This window comes from Coptis chinensis, chromosome 9, assembly GCF_015680905.1.
Source record: "Coptis chinensis isolate HL-2020 chromosome 9, ASM1568090v1, whole genome shotgun sequence".
In the NCBI taxonomy this organism is placed as follows: Eukaryota; Viridiplantae; Streptophyta; class Magnoliopsida; order Ranunculales; family Ranunculaceae; genus Coptis; species Coptis chinensis.
In genome coordinates this window covers 49,570,970-49,588,142 of record NC_141464.1, presented here as the reverse complement: position 1 = coordinate 49,588,142, position 17,173 = coordinate 49,570,970, and the positions used below count along the sequence as shown (strand labels likewise).

General features: G+C 38.3%; 1 long non-coding RNA gene across 1 annotated transcript; it reads right to left on the bottom strand.

The window, feature by feature from the left end:
• Positions 1-1,772: 1,772 nt before the first annotated feature.
• Positions 1,773-8,446, bottom strand: LOC147476469 (uncharacterized). The gene is made up of 4 exons (XR_015209327.1): positions 8,293-8,446; positions 8,131-8,215; positions 8,023-8,086; positions 1,773-1,875 (listed from the first exon to the last, which is right to left on the bottom strand). It is a non-coding gene; the product is annotated as an uncharacterized LOC147476469 (long non-coding RNA).
• Positions 8,447-17,173: the final 8,727 nt, after the last annotated feature.

Sequence of the window (17,173 nt, the reverse complement as noted above, 5' to 3'; positions counted from 1 at the left end):
TTCAATTAGGTTGACGTAATCTAAACGTAGATTTCCTTCGTTCGCATAACTTACGTCACACACGCACTTCGAGGTGTTTTTCCACCCTCTTATATATTACCCATGGTTAGAATTGAGTGTTTTATGGATCATTGGATTGGAAATTCTCTACTGATCATTTCCATAATTCATTCGCCAAAATCGAGCCAGTAACGAAGCGGCAAATTGAATTTGAAATTGCGCGAAAAATCGAAAAATTTCAGAATTCAAATTGGGCTTGGGCCCAAACCGCACGCACGACTGTGCGTCTCCTTCCTTCCCAAAAACACACAGTTCTTTCCCTTTCAATCCCGCCGGTTACCAAGTTTAACTCAAACCTTGAACACCAAAATAAAAAAAATAATAATAGAGAGAGAGAGAAGAAAACCTAACTACACCCACACCAAGATAATCTAATCCAACTAAAATCTTCTCTAAACCATTACCACCACCACCCCAACTCTGAAAAAAAACAGCCACCAATTCAAGTAACCACCGCCACCACCGTTGTTTTTAGTTGTTTTTCTTCAAACTCGCCTCCCCCACAGTCTACAAAACCATTAGTTGTCTCAGAAACTTCAATGGCGCTACGATGAAGAATTTTGCTGGAGCACGCGTTTGTTTTCGACTGAGGAGTGCTATCACTATTGTAGACACCCCATTTTTGCACCCCAAGCATAATTCATTCATGATTTTGCTTTGAATTAAATTTGATCATATAAGGTGATTTGCTTTCTAGAGTCTTCATTTCTATATCAAACTTCTTTCTTTTCATCTTCTTTTAGCGTCTTTAGACTCTCCTCATCATGTTCTAGCTATGGCTGAAGTTTGGTTGCTTCTGAGTTTTGAGTTGAAAATGACCAAAATGCCCCTTAAACCCTTTGGAGCCCAAATCTCGTTTTTTTCCACTCTTTCTTTGGATGAGATTATTTCATATTTGAATTCCCCTTGAAAAATCCTTCGAAATGAGTACAAGCTTGCCTAGGTTCCTTTTGGATTTTGGGAAACCCTAATCTTGCCATATCCCGTTTCAGCCCGTTGTGCGCACTGTTGAGTGCAATATTTTTTTGGAGTAAGATTTCGACCCAAGGGTATTTTTAAGAGTTCATGGACCTTCCTAATGGATTAATTAACAATTTTTGTGAAGAAGAGTTTGCCTAATTTTGACCCGGTCAAAGGGAATTTGCAGCATTGAAAATATGGTCAAAATGGGCCTTTTTGTGGATTTTGGATTTGTGCTTATGGGCTGTGGATCCAGCTCGAGTTGGACCTTTTCATTAGGGTTTCTAGCCCATTTTCAAGCCTCCAAAAACCTAGAGAACCTTCCTTAATTGTTTGATTTGATTTGATCCCTAAAATCAAGAATATTCTAGAGAATATGCCATTTTGGAGCCAAGTTTGGAAACCCTGGATTATGGGCTCATTAAGGACGTGTAGGGCTTGATTTTTTGCCCTAATCCATCTGAAATATCCAAAAACCAAGGGCCAAGATCGCACCCCTTATCCCACCTCTTGAATCAAGGGGCCGATTTAGGGAGGTGCAACCAGAAAGAGATCAAGCCATTGGATTTTTCTTCATCAACACTCAGCCATTGGATCAAACTCATTACCATATTGAAATCCATCCCAAAAGCTATAAATATGGGTCTCATTCACCCATAAAAAATAATCTAGAGCAAGCTAGAGCTAGGAATTGGAGTTAATAATCGGACCTAGTTATTCGAGCTAATAGCTTCTTTTTCTTTTATGTTCTTCATTTTTTTTCTTTCTAGTTCTTCATTTTAGCCTTCTTTTCTTCTCCGTCGATCTTGAGTAAAAACTTCTTTTCACCAAAAGTTGTTTTTTTCCTCAAATCACCTGTTTCAATCCAAAAATCACAGTTGTCAATTCAAGATCAAGTTTATCATCAATCAATCAATCAATCTACAATCAAGTATGAGGCAACATTCCAAACCAGGTGACATCTTTCCTTTTTCTTTTATTTCCTTTAGCATTGCATATTAGGTTATTTTTTTTTTTAGTTTTATTATAGCATATAGTTATTAGTTTTTTATAATTTAGTGAGGATCATCCAACTTGATAGATTAATTTTTCAAGCTTTCTTAGATTTGCCTATCTTAACACGTTACCCTCAATAGAAGTAAAAATTTGGTTTTACCGAGGCGATTGTGGGTGCCTAACACCTTCCCACATCGTACCTTGACTCCCGAACCAATAATCATCTAGTTTTGAGGGTTAGTCCTTCACATAGGTTTTACTCAACTTTTCCTTAATAAAGTTAGTGGCGACTCTAAAATCAATTGCATAGACTTAGGTACACATTTTTGTGCTTACAGTTTTTGGCGACTCTGCTTGGGAAGACATCCCTAGAGAGTCAGACTTACATTTTCTTTGAGGTGTTTCAGTTAAGATAGGAAATAAGAAGGCTTATCCAGAAGCTAGTTGGAATAGAAGACCAGGGTTAAGGTTATCTCGTGCAACCATTAACTTCGGCGATTCAAATGGAGAATCTTACGGACGGTTCTTCTCAAGAGTTATCGCTGCCACCTATATCTTCATCACAGATGTATGTGCCACAAGGAAGTTCTCCACCAGCACCTCCATCTGAGGGACAAATTTTATCAACAAACATTCGAAGTCCACATACAAGTAATTCTGGTGAATCGTCAATCCCTACTAGTCAAGAGGAATTGATGGAGAGGGCGATGGAAAAGATGTTTCTCAAGATGATGTCAAAGTTTGCAATAACTCCAAGTCTGGGTCAACCACAACAACCAAGTATCACACTACCTCCCATGGTTAGTCCTAACCCTACCATTCTACCAACCTCATTACCCACTCCGTATGCGACACATAGATCAACCCAATTACATGTTCCTATGTCAACCCATACTCCGTCCCAATTTTTCCTCGGGGATAACACAACCTACATGCCTCAACCATCCACTCATCAAACTTTTCAAAGCCCAAACCAAATTCCAACTACAACCATGATGTCCAACCCGTTTATGTTACCAACCCCAACCTATTTTCCACAAACTCCACAACCAGCGTTCTACGAACCCCCAATACCAAGTGCAAAACCCAATCCAACCACCGGTTGACCCGTAATGGAGGAGATTAAGAAATTGAAAGAAGCAATGACCAAGATGAAAGGTGAAGACACGGACCTTGATAATCTATGTCCATATCCACGGATCGAGTACCACATGGATTGAATTTCCAAAGATGGAGCGATATGAGGGAACCGGTTGTCCAAAGGCTCACATTAGTATGTATGCAAGTTATCTACAATCGATGGGAATCGGGCCGAACTAATGATTCAACTATTCGGAGGAGTCTTAAAGGGTGCGACCACTTGCTTGTGGATGAATCTTGAAAACATAAAAAATCAAGACTTGGCACGAACGGTAAATGCTTTTCGTAGCTCACTTCTCTTACAACACCGACATCCAAATGGGCGAAGGCAACTTGGAAACTTTGAAGCAAGGTCCGAATGAAAGTTTTACTGAGTACATTACAAGATGGAGGACAAAAAAGCGCCCAAATCATTGATAGGCCCACGGAGCGAGGGAGCAAATTAGGATGGTTATGAAGAGTTTGAACCAAGAGTATCGCAACCGGGCTAAGTGCTAGTTATCATCCGACATATCAAGCCTTAGTTGCGGCTTTGGATCACAAATAGAAGATGGGTTATCATCGGCAATATTTCTCCCATCAGCTCAATATCTATAGGATCTAACCCTTGAGAAGAAGAAGCCTCCCAATCGTAGCGGTGAACAACAAAGAAGCCAATCTTTGTTGCCACACAAAATGCAGATCTCAACCACACGCCATCGGATCCAAGAAGAGGTGGCGGCTCATCCTTCTTCCAATCAGATTGCATATCTTCCAAGACAACAAGGATACCAAAATAGAGGGTTCCCTAAGCCCGCGAGAGGCAGTTCCGCGAGAGCTACGGTACCCATTGTCGGTCATTCTCAAGGCTTTGATCCGGCAAGGCCTAGTTACACCATTGCAGCCTAGGCCTCCTCGAATCCACCACCATATTGGTATGATGCCTCTAAACATTGTGATTTCCATCGTCTATTGGACATCCTACGAAAAAAGTGTGGAGCTCTTAAGCATCGCGATACAAGATTTGATCGAATCGGGGAGAATTGATGTATCACATCTCGGTGCTCAAATGTTGTGACAAATCCATTACCGTACTATAATGGAGAAGTTCACACATTAGAGCCTGTCAAGAAAAGTCTGACCTCATTCATTACCCCACTCGAGCAAGCATCCAAGGTTAATGCCATGTCGCTCTTCAAGCCGTTCAATTTTCAAGATGCAATTAAAGATTACAAGGCACAAAAACAAGCAAGGCCCAAGGCCAAGGCTATATCGTTGGATGAAAAAGTGGCACCCCTATTTGCTGAATCACCAACTAAGAAGACACCATTATCGGCTCCACCTTTGTTGCATGTTCTAGATAAGGAGTTTGATAAGCCCAAAGATAAGGTATATGCTTCACCATCTTCTTTACAACAGTTGAAGGTTTGTGAGCCAAGTTTGTTAGAAGACCAAGAGGTCCAAGAAGTGGTACTTGAGAAGTCTACCAAGTCTATGTTCGAACCGGTTGACCAAGATTCTCAAAACATATCCCCGATAGATGATTCAGAAGATTATGGTATCGAGCTCTTTGACATGTTCTGTCCTATTTTTTATGAAGAAAAAGATTCCATTTCTGCAATCAAGATCACTTCACTAGAATGCAAGGAAGAGGACTATAATGATGCTTTTGCAATACTTGTCTCTGAAGACCAGTTTATAATGGCTAAGTCGGATTCCAATGATAGGCATTTTGGGCGTCTTACTACTAGTCTCAAAGACTTTACATCTTCCTCACACTTGGAAGATCAGATGCGAGCCCAAGAAAATCGGAGTCATTTGCCATTGCAATATTCCGGCAGGTTATTCTTCTAATGACCTTATTGGTATTTGGTGAATGGGACTACTCTATGTTTGTCTCTTCAAGATCTAGCTGCCATCAAACCCAAAGTAAGTTGACAATGGAGAGGTTGGGAAACACCACCAACCATGATCATATGAAATGGCCATTCAACCACCACAATCACTTTCAAGCTAGGGGCACGTCTAGGCACTCATGTGTTTTGATGACATTCATGCACTAGACCCAGGATGGAAACTTGACTTCTCAGGGGGTGTGGCGTACAAATCACATAACGTCCGAAAGTTTGATATGTTGCTCATGGAGAAATCACATCATTCAGAAAATTCATCACTCATGCATGGAGCTACAACATTGGTTGATGGGTTCCGAATCAATTTCTCTCCTATATTTGATCCCGGTCCGCTGCTTAGCACAGATAAGTTTTCTACTCTCAATTAGTTTGTTTTATTCTTTTATGAAAAAAAAAAAAAAAAAATCAGATATTTCAAAAAAATCCAAAAAAATCAAATATTTCAAAAATCTAAAAAAATCCAGATATTTCAAAAAACAAAAAAAAAATAAAAAAGTTTTCAAAATCCCACAGAATATAATTTACCCACTTACCTTAGTGCAAGATGATTGAATGACTTGTGCAGATTATTATGATCCCCTCCCCCCGATGATGAAGAAGGAATGGATAATGAAGCTGCTGAATCCATTCTTTCTCATGAAGCGATCGAGGATTAATAGACACTAGTCATTGTGGAGACAAAGACCATCAACCTTGGCACCACAAATGGACCACATTATGTGCAGATTGGTATAACCTTGATCCCCTCTGAGCGTTGAAGCCTGATCAAATTACTGAAGGAATCTATAGAAGTGTTGATCATACCTATGACAATCTATTATCTTAGGGTGGTGCATGATTTTCATTGTTCAAAGATGAGAGAATCACTCACCGAGAAGAAGAAATTGAGGAGGAAGAAAGTTCAGCAGTTATGTTTGAGAAGATTTTTCAAATGTCTAAATTCAGCATTATGCATTTACCCTTGTGGAGAGGACAAAGCTCCATAACATCATTTGATCAACTACCCTACTGAAGAAGGGGAATATTCTACATTCCATCAATCAACGGCTACTTAGCCAATCAACCAACCAGCTACCCTACCGTGGAGAGGGCAAACTCCATATTGCATAATTAGCATCCATTTGCATCCATCGAAGACATGAGAGCTATCTATCAAAGAAGTTAGCTGACTCGAATCTGACTACATCAACGAGCGAAATGCTAAGAGGAGTTCATCTACGATCAACATTTTTGAGAGCCGAGATATATGAAGGAGGGCATTGATGTTCTACTGGGACTTAGATACCAATGGAGACAGATTGTTGCAAGTAAAGCTGAGCAAGCGGATCCAGACTAGAGTGGAATCAATGAACCAGAAAGTTTGAACCCAATAGTGAATGTCCATTCACTATGAAGATTCTACATGGAAAATCCTACCAATGCCAACCAATTAAAGAGGTACTACTTTTACCCAACTTTGTTTATTTTAAGACGAAGAGTATAGTGGAAATCTTAGAGAGACGATGGAACAGGCCATCTTTGATCGTTTTGTTTTTAGCCTCATAAGCCCACCTAATGTCATATGCTACCATTAGAAGCCCATTTGAGCCTTAGCCTATTCTTTTATTTCCCACAATACAAGCCCATATCCTTTAGGAAGCCTAATAAATCTTTAGCCTACCCATAGATTACCCATACCTATTTTTATAGAACTTGTCATATTCCAGGGGCATCATTCCATCCATCTTTGATCACGAAACAATTATCCCCATGTTATTTATCCCAAGAAGGTGTCAAAAAAAAAGAAGAAGAAGAAAAAACTCCTAGTGCAAGGGGTTAAAAAAAAAAAAAAATAACTCAAAATGCTTAGAGTTGCACAAAATAATCAACACCGGTCCAAAATGGAAAACCCTAAACAAGGGGCAGCTTCATTTGAGATTTGGGATCCGTATCATCATCTCACTACTATCATTCCAATTACTCCTCCTTTATATGACAAGTTCTACTCCAAAAATAATTTTTTTTTTATCCTATCCCTTCTTTCTGAGCCTATCACCTAAGCCTACATTATAGTCCTATGAAAGTCCACTCTTGATCTCTAAGTCCACTATATCTCCTAGTTGAGAAGTACTCAAGGCAAAAAAAAAAAAAAAAAAAAAAAAAAAAAAAAAAAAAAAAAAAAAAATGGAAGGCATTGGAGGATTCACTACTAGTGATTGCGATGTATGAGGAAGTTGTCTCCAGAAGATTGGTCCTATGCTTTATGCTCTATCTGTTTTGGAAGAAAGTTTTTGGGTGTCGTTCAGTACGTTGTGAAGGTCAAGCAATCAAAGGGACAAGAATATCATTTACTTCATAGGTGCCAAGTTTGATCGTACTTCTATCCTATGGTCGTCTTCATGCTCATCTTCTTGTCGGTAATTCATTTCCCCACCTTCACTTGTTATTTAATCATTTGTGGTATTTCTTATTCTGTGAAAAAAAATTTGTTTTGTTTTCCATTGGTTTTCAAAATTGTTTTCAAAATGAATTTCAAAAAAAAAAAAAAAAAAAAAAAAAATTTGTTTTCAAAAACTTGGTTTGCTTTGGATGGCTTATGATGAAAAATCTAGGATGACACTACAAGCATATAGAAAATTCTGAAGCCAATATTCCTAACTAAACCATGTACTTTTTATACTAACATTGTATACAAATAATTTGGTTCATACATGCATCATCATCTAACCACTCATGCATATTCCACTAATAACATAGTTGTATTATAGTTTTATGTATATCATGTATATTGTACTAACTTGTCATGGAGAGAAATAATGCCCGTGCATATTCTTTGCCAAGAATTTGTTTTTCTAGTCTCACAGGTTGTGCAACAAAATTCAAAGACGGATTGAGGGTAAAAAGCTGCCAAGTATGGATAAGGTAAGATTCCATTCCATTATATGTTAAAAAAAAAAAAAAAATCACTGTTAGTTTTTGAAAAAAAATGTGTTACCATAGCATGGCGTGGTCTGGACGGTGTGGCGCTTCGCCTGCTTCGGCACCATCACTTCTTTCTCCTTGACGTTTGAAAAAAAAAAAAAAGGTTAAAAGTTTGGCTTACCACGCGTGGTGCGGCAGTACTCCTCAAGCGTCGGCTTGCTGGACGCACAGGTATGATTTCCTCCTCCCTCTTTGTATATATCGAACTGACAAGATTTTGCATGTAAGTTTTAATTAGTGTTTGATCTTACTAAAAAAAAAAAAAAAAACTGTACTGGCTTACCGAATTTGCATGACGTTCTGTGGTTGCCATATTCTCTATTGATGGACGTAGGCTAAGGTACGCCTCTCTCTTCTTTTGTCTGTTTATATAGTCTTGTGTTTTAGACCGCCTCACATGGCTCCTAAGGAAAGCATGAATGTTAAATAGGCATCTTTTTTTAATTAGAAGTGGTTTATTTGCTAAAAGACAAAAGTGTTTGAATTGTCAAAGATTCCTTTCTAATAAAATAAAAGATCTGATTTCTTAAGACTTTCGGTGCAACCACCAAACAGTAGGAAGGTCGGTAACCTTTTGACCTGGTTCGTCCTGTTTTGGACCTGGTTCGTCTGTTTTGGGTCCATTGACCCGGTTTTACCATGTTCAACCCGGTTTCACCATGTTGACCCGGTTTTGACCGGCTTTCACCAGTTTTGACCCGGTTTTGACCCGTTTTCACCAATTTCACCAATTGACCAAGTTTGACCAAAAAAAAAAAATCAAAAACTTTTCAAAAATAAAAAATGATGAATATTAGTACCATGGGGTTCTTACCCTCCGGTATGAAAATATTCATCAAGTTTTTGTTTTTCCACCGCACTATTAGTAACCACTTGATCATTAATATTATTTGGTAACTCTATTTGTGCAATATTAAAATTGTTTCGCGAGAACAATGTCGATTTTCTTGGCGACCTCCGCGGATGGATCGGCTGAACTCATAGTGATGATCTTTTCCAACCCAAAGTGTATTGAGCGTAATTGATTGATTGATTGATTAAATTTGAATATCATCATCCCAAAGATCCATCTTTCATCTCCAAAGACATCATCTTATCTTCCCCAAAGATGATCTTTTGTGTCTTCTTTCTTCATCTTTAGAATCTCCTATCCCCAGTGGATCTTCTTGCTCTCCCCAGTGAGTCTTTCGTCAGTGTTTGGTTATCACAATTATATGAGAATCTTTAATCTAAGTCAAAATCATGAATGAATTGATCTATCCATTTGATTTCACCAGTTTTCCAAAATGAATTTGAAAAATATCAGATTTCAAAAAAAATTTGTCCCTTGATTTCAAAAAGTTGTTCATCCTTATCCATCATCATTTTTGGCCTAAGTGCGGCCTCGGCCCATTATCCTAGTACACGGTGATGTAATGTAAGGCGACGTAAAATACACGCGTTAGAAGGTGTGATACTTTGGTTGAATCTTGAAAAATTGTAAGGCGTAAACACGCATTTGTAAAAATCACGATACCATCATCTCTTGAGTGACAACCATTTTAAACCTGTGCTTTCACAAACAACTTGAAAAATATTAAGGATTTCAAATATCCAGGGAAATGCCCTCTTTCAAAAATATTTTTCAAATGAATTTTCAAAAATTGCATGAGATCTTTTGGGTTGGAGCTTGGCAAAAATGGTTTGTCTCCATGGCTTTGCCGTTCGTTGCAAAGCAACCTCCGCAAAGAGGGCAATAGAGACACCCCATTTTGCACCCAAAGCATAATTCATTCATGATTTTGCTTTGAATTAAATTTGATCATATAAGGTGATTTGCTTTCTAGAGTCTTCATTTCTATATCAAACTTCTTTCTTTTCATCTTCTTTTTTTTGTCTTTAGACTCTCCTCATCATGTTCTAGCTATGGCTGAAGTTTCGTTGCTTTCTGAGTTTTGAGTTGAAAATGACCAAAATGCCCCTATAACCCTTTGGAGCCCAAATCTCGTTTTTTCCACTCTTTCTTTGGATGAGATTATTTCATATTTGAATTCCCCTTGAAAAATCCTTCGAAATGAGTACAAGCTTGCCTAGGTTCCTTTTGGATTTTGGGAAACCCTAATCTTGCCATATCCCGTTTCAGCCCGTTGTGCGCACTGTTGAGTGCAATATTTTTTTGGAGTAAGATTTCGACCCAAGGGTATTTTTAAGAGTTCATGGACCTTCCTAATGGATTAATTAACAATTTTTGTGAAGAAGAGTTTGCCTAATTTTGACCCGGTCAAAGGGAATTTCGCGATTTGAAAATATGGTCAAAATGGGCCTTTTGTGGATTTTGGACCCGTGCTTATGGGCTGTGGATCCAGCTCGAGTTGGACCTTTTCATTAGGGTTTCTAGCCCATTTTCAAGCCTCCAAAACCTAGAGAACCTTCCTTAATTGTTTGATTTGATTTGATCCCTAAAATCAAGAATATTCTGAGAATATGCCATTTTGGAGCCAAGTTTGGAAACCACGGATTATGGGCTCATTAAGGACGTGTAGGGCTTGATTTTTTGCCCTAATCCATCTGAAATATCCAAACCAAAGGCCAAGATCGCACCCCTTATCCCACCTCTTGAATCGAGGGCCGGTTTAGGAGGTGCAACCCGAAAAGAGATCAAGCCATTGGATTTTTCTTCATCAACACTCGACCATTGGATCAAACTCATTACCATATTGAAATCCATCCCAAAAGCTATAAATATGGGTCTCATTCACCCATAAAAAAAAATAATCTAGAGCAAGCTAGAGCTAGGAATTGGAGTTAATAATCACGGACCTAGTTATTCGAGCTAATAGCTTCTTTTCTTTTGTGTTCTTCATTTTTTTCTTTCTAGTTCTTCATTTTAGCCTTCTTTTTCTTCTTGTCGATCTTGAGTAGAAACTTCTTTTCACCAAAAGTTTTTTTTCCTCAAATCACTGTTTTCAATCAAAATCACGGTTGTCAATTCAAGATCAAGTTTATCATCAATCAATCAATCAATCTACAATCAAGTATATGGCAACATTCCAAACCGGTGACATCTTTCCTTTTTCTTTTATTTCCTTTAGCATTGCATATTAGGTTATTTTTTTTAGTTTTATTATAGCATATAGTTATTAGTTTTTTATAATTTAGTGAGGATCATCCAACTTGATAGATTAATTTTTCAAGCTTTCTTCGTTTGCCCTATCTTAACACGTTACCCCTCATAGAAGTAAAATTTGGTTTTACCAGGCGATTGTGGGTGCCTAACACCTTCCCACATCGTACCTTGACTCCCGAACCCAATAATCATCTAGTTTCGAGGTTAGTCCTTCAAAAAAGTTTTAATCAACTTTTCCTTAATAAAGTTAGTGGCGACTCTAAAAAGCAATTGCATAGACTTAGGTACACATTTTTGTGCTTACAACTATGATTTGGTAGAACAGTTTTACAAGAAGCGAGAATTGGAGGGGGATAGGATTTTCATAAAGGTAGCAGGAACGAGGAGGGAAGTAACGAGGCAGGTTGTTGGTCGAATCATTAGGAATTACGCTTTGAAAGCAACACAGTAGCGACAATTCGGGGAATCGGTATCTTGGAGTTCCCGCTTTGATGAAAGGATCTTTGTCGTGGAGGGTGAATACAATCCGACATCTCATTATCGTCCGCCGATCGACCACGAGAACCAATCAACCGGTCAGTAGCTCGGTGGATTGGTAGGAACGCCCCTCGGAAAGACAAAGTCGATGATATCGGCCTGCAATATGCGACGTTCTTTGGATTTTGCAAACAAATAAGTATAGTTTCTGCATCCTCGATTTAATGTTTAATGTGATTCGAGGGGGAAAAGAGCTTGACGCTCTTCCGTGTTGATCACTAAGATCATGCTCTCTTTTAGAGCTGTCGCAAGATCTGCTCCTATTAAGATCAAATTGCATTCTAATGCAAGTATCTATACGGATTGCATCCAAGAGACTTGGCCGTTGTCTGAAGAAAAATTGGTTGAGTCGGAGGATGAAAGGGAGGATATGCATGTCTGGATGACGATGCATTAGATAATTGTAGTTCTAATTTAGAACGCATGCAAGTGTTGCAAACTGCCTTGCGGTTCGTTTATGGTATTTGTGAAAATATCCGAGATAGACAGATTGTAGTTCGAAAGAAGCAAACGAACCTTCAGACGAGACTTGAAATGCTCGAAAAGGTTCAAGACGATATCTTGTCTAACATGGAGACTATCCACCAAAGATCAACAAGCCCGGTTATGCATTACTTTCGGGTGAGAGGAAGCACATCGCTTGTTCGAATAGAGATGCTACGACGATGCATACCACCCGTGGAGGACTCTACTTGGTAGAGTCCGGACAGTATGGCGTCGTTAGCCGGGCGACGAATGGTTCAAGCCATTCTCCATCCTGGGCCAATCTCCATCTCGGGGTCCATCTTCATCACATAACTAGGGTTTCACCATCGGTTTGTGTTATTTGTTATTTCATGATTTTGTTTTATTAGTTAGATTTTAATTCAGTTGTTAAATTTAAATATTAAGGTGTTTGTTTATGTTGTGTGGTTTTAAATTTAAGTTTTAATATAATTAGTTATATGATCATCTGGCACAGAATTTGTCTTGGAGGAAAGGTTGAGAATTTGGCCGATCGGCATATCTATGAATTGTGTGGTGGTAGCATGAAATGTAGGAGAGTTTAGAAGTTACTATTCTAACTCGAAAGATAAAAGATACCGGGATTTTTAGAAAATCAAGAAGATGGTTTGTTTCGTTTTGGGTTTGGATTCTTTCTATTTCCGGAAATTGCCTTTAAACAATTTGGCAACTTGCCGATTCGTTTTTGGAAACCGTAACCTATTTAAACCCCTTCATTCTATACTAACAAACCACACTACACCCTACCATCATCCCTCACCTTTCACTCCAAGTTTTTCCTTCTTTTCCTCTAAACTCTCTTTTGATTCTACGAAGGCGCTGCGCCTCTGTACACTTTCACAAAGTTTAGTCGAGCGCGACCAATTCGCCCAAACTCTGTAATTCTAAAACTTCGAGGCCAACCGCCCCAAAAACTCTGTAAAACCTAAAACCCATGGCGCGACCAGCGCCAAAGCGCAGCCACCTGCCCGCCATCCGTGAACACGGAAATTCCAATTTTTTTTTTGGTCATTCTAGGATTTTTGGAACTGTTCAAGGAGTCGTTGAGATGACATATCCTATAGTCATACGAGAACAGTCTTTCGAAGACGTGTTGGGAACCGGACCTATGGACATTGGTTCCGGCCACGGGATCCCTGCGATTAGGATGGCGCCATCTACTTCGTAAGTGATGACGATTCATATTCACCACGACTTCTTGCTTATTTCTACGACCACGTTAAATTCTATTGTAATCGGGATGGATAACAAGAATTCTCTGTTGTAGTCGATGACCGCGACACATAAATTCAATAAACATGTGGTCGCTTTAGTTTCGTGGATTACCAATACCGATCCTGCTCACACATGGGCATATATGACCGATAATGCATACCTTTATGATTATACATATTTCCATGAGTATTATGGGGAAGGGGTATTTTGAGTAATGGACCAGGGGAGATATAGCATTGCCCTTGGTAGCCTTTCCCTAAACGTAGGCACCACCATGTTATTCATCCTGATGAATATTTTGGGGGAATGGCGGTTCATTTCTAAAAAGATGCTAGCGGTGATATTTTTCTCGCTTTAGCTGAGGGACGTCGCCGATATGACATCCCCCGAGTTTTAGTCGCTAGTCTTAGGAGAGCCCAAAGCATGAGGCATAAGTATCTTCTTATGCCTGTTTTGGTAAGCCGCATCATGCGTAGTTGTTTACGTGATTACGTACACAATTCCACGATTGGAAAAGGGTTGAAGTCATGAGACCCACCAATTGGGTGGTTAAGCTCGTTCGCGAATAATGACTTGGCGGGATGGCGGTGCAGCCTCATTTGGTCGCCCGTACATCCCATCAGACATGATAACACTTAACAGGTTAGCATTAGTAGATGATAAATGGCGGCAAGCTTGGCAAATTATAATGGACTGGCAGGATGCGAAGGAACCTCGTCTCGCTAACGAGGAGGAGGATGCTTAAGCGGGAGATAAGGTAAGTTTTTAGTTTTGTTAGTGTCTGCTTATGTCCCAAGCAATTTAATTCTGTTAACCCCATAATGGGTGGAACTCTTATAGAGTTGCATCAGTTTTTTTTTAATTCCCTATATTAGTATGTTCTAACCTTGTTTTGCAGATGTTCCAAAATTTCACACGTTTCCATGGTATTTTTCTACCATCTTTATTTAAATGCTTTGAGGACAAAACATGCTTCTTGTTTGGGGGCATAGAAACACGTGTAATTAAGGCATCTGTTAGGATATAGATATGTATAATATGCATTTGTTTTCAAGTTAAAAATTTCAAAAATATAAATAAATAAGTTTATGCTATATACTTAGGAATATTGGTATTGTTTTCTTTCTCTATGCTCTTAAAAATCTAGAAGTCTCACGTAGCTTTTGCATCAGAATAATTGTTAGAAACTTAGGTTAATATGTAGATAATAATCTTTGTATCTATCTATAAATATATTATATGAGTATCTATGATTGTTAGCAGTAAGTTCTGAAATCTAGGCTAGAGTACTTATTCTACAAATCCTATGAGAATATAGCCTAAAGCCTTATATGAGCGAAACATTTGAGAAATGACACAAGGGAGAAGTAAAATCCGGATAGAGAAATCACACGTCCACTTGCTTGATCACTATGCCATATCCTAAGCGAGAATTTAGGCCCTCTTTGGATCGATATAGCCAGAAATTCAACCCTATGAATTATTTTCCGCTAGTCGCCCCTCTGAGCCTTTCTTTAGCCTTTCATAAACCACAAATCCTTTACCCTGTTACCAAACAAGACAAAATAAAAAAAAAATAACCTACCCAATTTAGATAAGTTTAAGATTAGAATGAGGAAGAAAGAATAAGGGAAAAACCTGTGTATACAAAAGTTAGTTAATTGTTTCAGAAAATAAAGAAAAGAAGTTTCCATCCAAAGAAAAGAAAAATAGAAATAGAAATAAAATATAAACTCCAAAGAATAGAATAAAAGGGAGTCAAAAGCCAAAGAAAATAAAAAGAAAAAAATATGGCTAAGGATGGAAACAAAGTATAGAAGCAAAATAAAAGAACAAGGTTTTCTCTAAGTTACATAATATGAAGACTCTATTATCTCAGACTTGTCCTTTTGAATATCCATTTCCTTCCTTCTTAAACCATCTCCTAATCCCCGCAACACATAATAAAGACCTCTAGCTCAATTAGGAATAGGTTAGTGTGATAGTAAGTGGCAGATGTGTTTGATCGACTCCGGCTTCCTTGTTGTCATTGAGATTGTAAGGTAAAGTGTGCCCACTACACACTGGAGTAGTGAAACTTGAGCGGAAAAATCAGAGTAGTTTTCGTCTTGACATTTATGTGAGGACCTATTTAAGGACGCTATTCCGAGTTTTCAGAAACGAATCTGCTAGGCATTTCATAGTATTACTCATAGTATTTATATTTGTATCATAGATGATTGATTATTATGCATATATTAGCTTAGGGTTTTGACTTAGTTATTCTTATTCATTTGCTAGTGAGATGTATAGATAGTTGGGACATAAATGAGGAAACAATAGTTTTATTTCTTAGTCGTTGTAGTATAGTTGAAGTTTGTGAGTACCTTCACTGGAAAACTCTCACGAGGCTATAACTTCGCCCACTAGGGAATTCCTAGTGGTTTAAGGCCTTGTTGATATGGTCAATGCAATCGCTCACTGAAAAAACGAGTAGTTAGAACTCCATTTTTGGTCACTTATTCTAATTTCTCATCTTTGCTTGAGGACAAGCAAAATGCTATTTGGGGGTGGTTTGATAAGAGCCCAAAACTGTAGTTTTAACCCTCAGAATATCATACTTTTAGACCAATTATGTGAGTAATAATTAAGAGTTAACACTGATTACGTGTTTTTATGCATTTCAGGTTTCAAAGTCCATTATGTGCATAAATGTGCCACTTTAGCGAGATAAAGGAGCTAAGGTCAGTTACTAAGGAGTTCCGTGATTAAAGGCCAAGATTCAAGAAGACAAAGCCTTTCTAAAGCCCGGTCAAAAGCTGAAAAGTCGACGCGGGCTGAAACAGCACACAAGTCAGCAGAACTTCCGAAGGCCGTATCTTTGGACTCAGACCTCGGAATGGGGCCTACCTTATGTCAAAACGACCAGCTCAAAAAGGGATTTCCAATGGTCTAAGCCTTGATCCAATCAGAGGAGCAAAAGTGGACGAAAAATATGTTGAAGCCAACTACAGCTGAAGAGGCCTTTTTTTACTGAAAGAATTGGGTTTTGGGCCAGAGAATCTGGCCCAAAACATGGCTCCAAGCCCATGCACGATTTTTGGATCTGGACATATAAAAACAAAAGCTTAGCTCTTTGTTAATGGTAGCTAGTTAGACCTAAAACTATATAGAACTCTAGATCTAGTTTTCAGTAGAGTAATTAAGTTTAAGTTCCATTTCCAATTCTTGTTTTAGATTAAGTCTTGAATCATTGTTCTTGATTGATTAGATAAATAAAATAGTTATTTTTATCAATTTCGATTTTTGTTATTTCAATTTATAGATCTAGTTTTAATTCTTGTTGATTATCATTTCGTAGTTTACGTAGATTGAAACATTGTTAGTTAAATTAGTTAAGTTAGAATTTTTATATGACGCCAGAATTATAATTCAATGGGAAATGATGGGTTGATGACACAAGGCTAAAACCTCCATTAAAGGGGGTTGATGAAGCTTTGATGAAAACTTAGTGGTTTAGTGTAGAAGCGTTGTAGAATCTATTCCACTCTAGAAGGTCGTGATTAAGCCATGAGAATGGGTGGACGACCTCACATGCTAGTTAGTATTTGGTAGAAATGCCATGAACACTAGGGGATTAGAACTCAAAATTCTTGCCGTAAGAACGTAAGAATCGAGATACAAGAATCTATGCTAGGTTATCAAGTTGGATTCGAGGTGGATTCAATTCCCCTCTAATCCTTTATCTAGATTCAAAAACAATCATATTTCCATAGCATTCGTAGTTTAAATTCAAATAATCAATTTCATATTGTATCGTAGT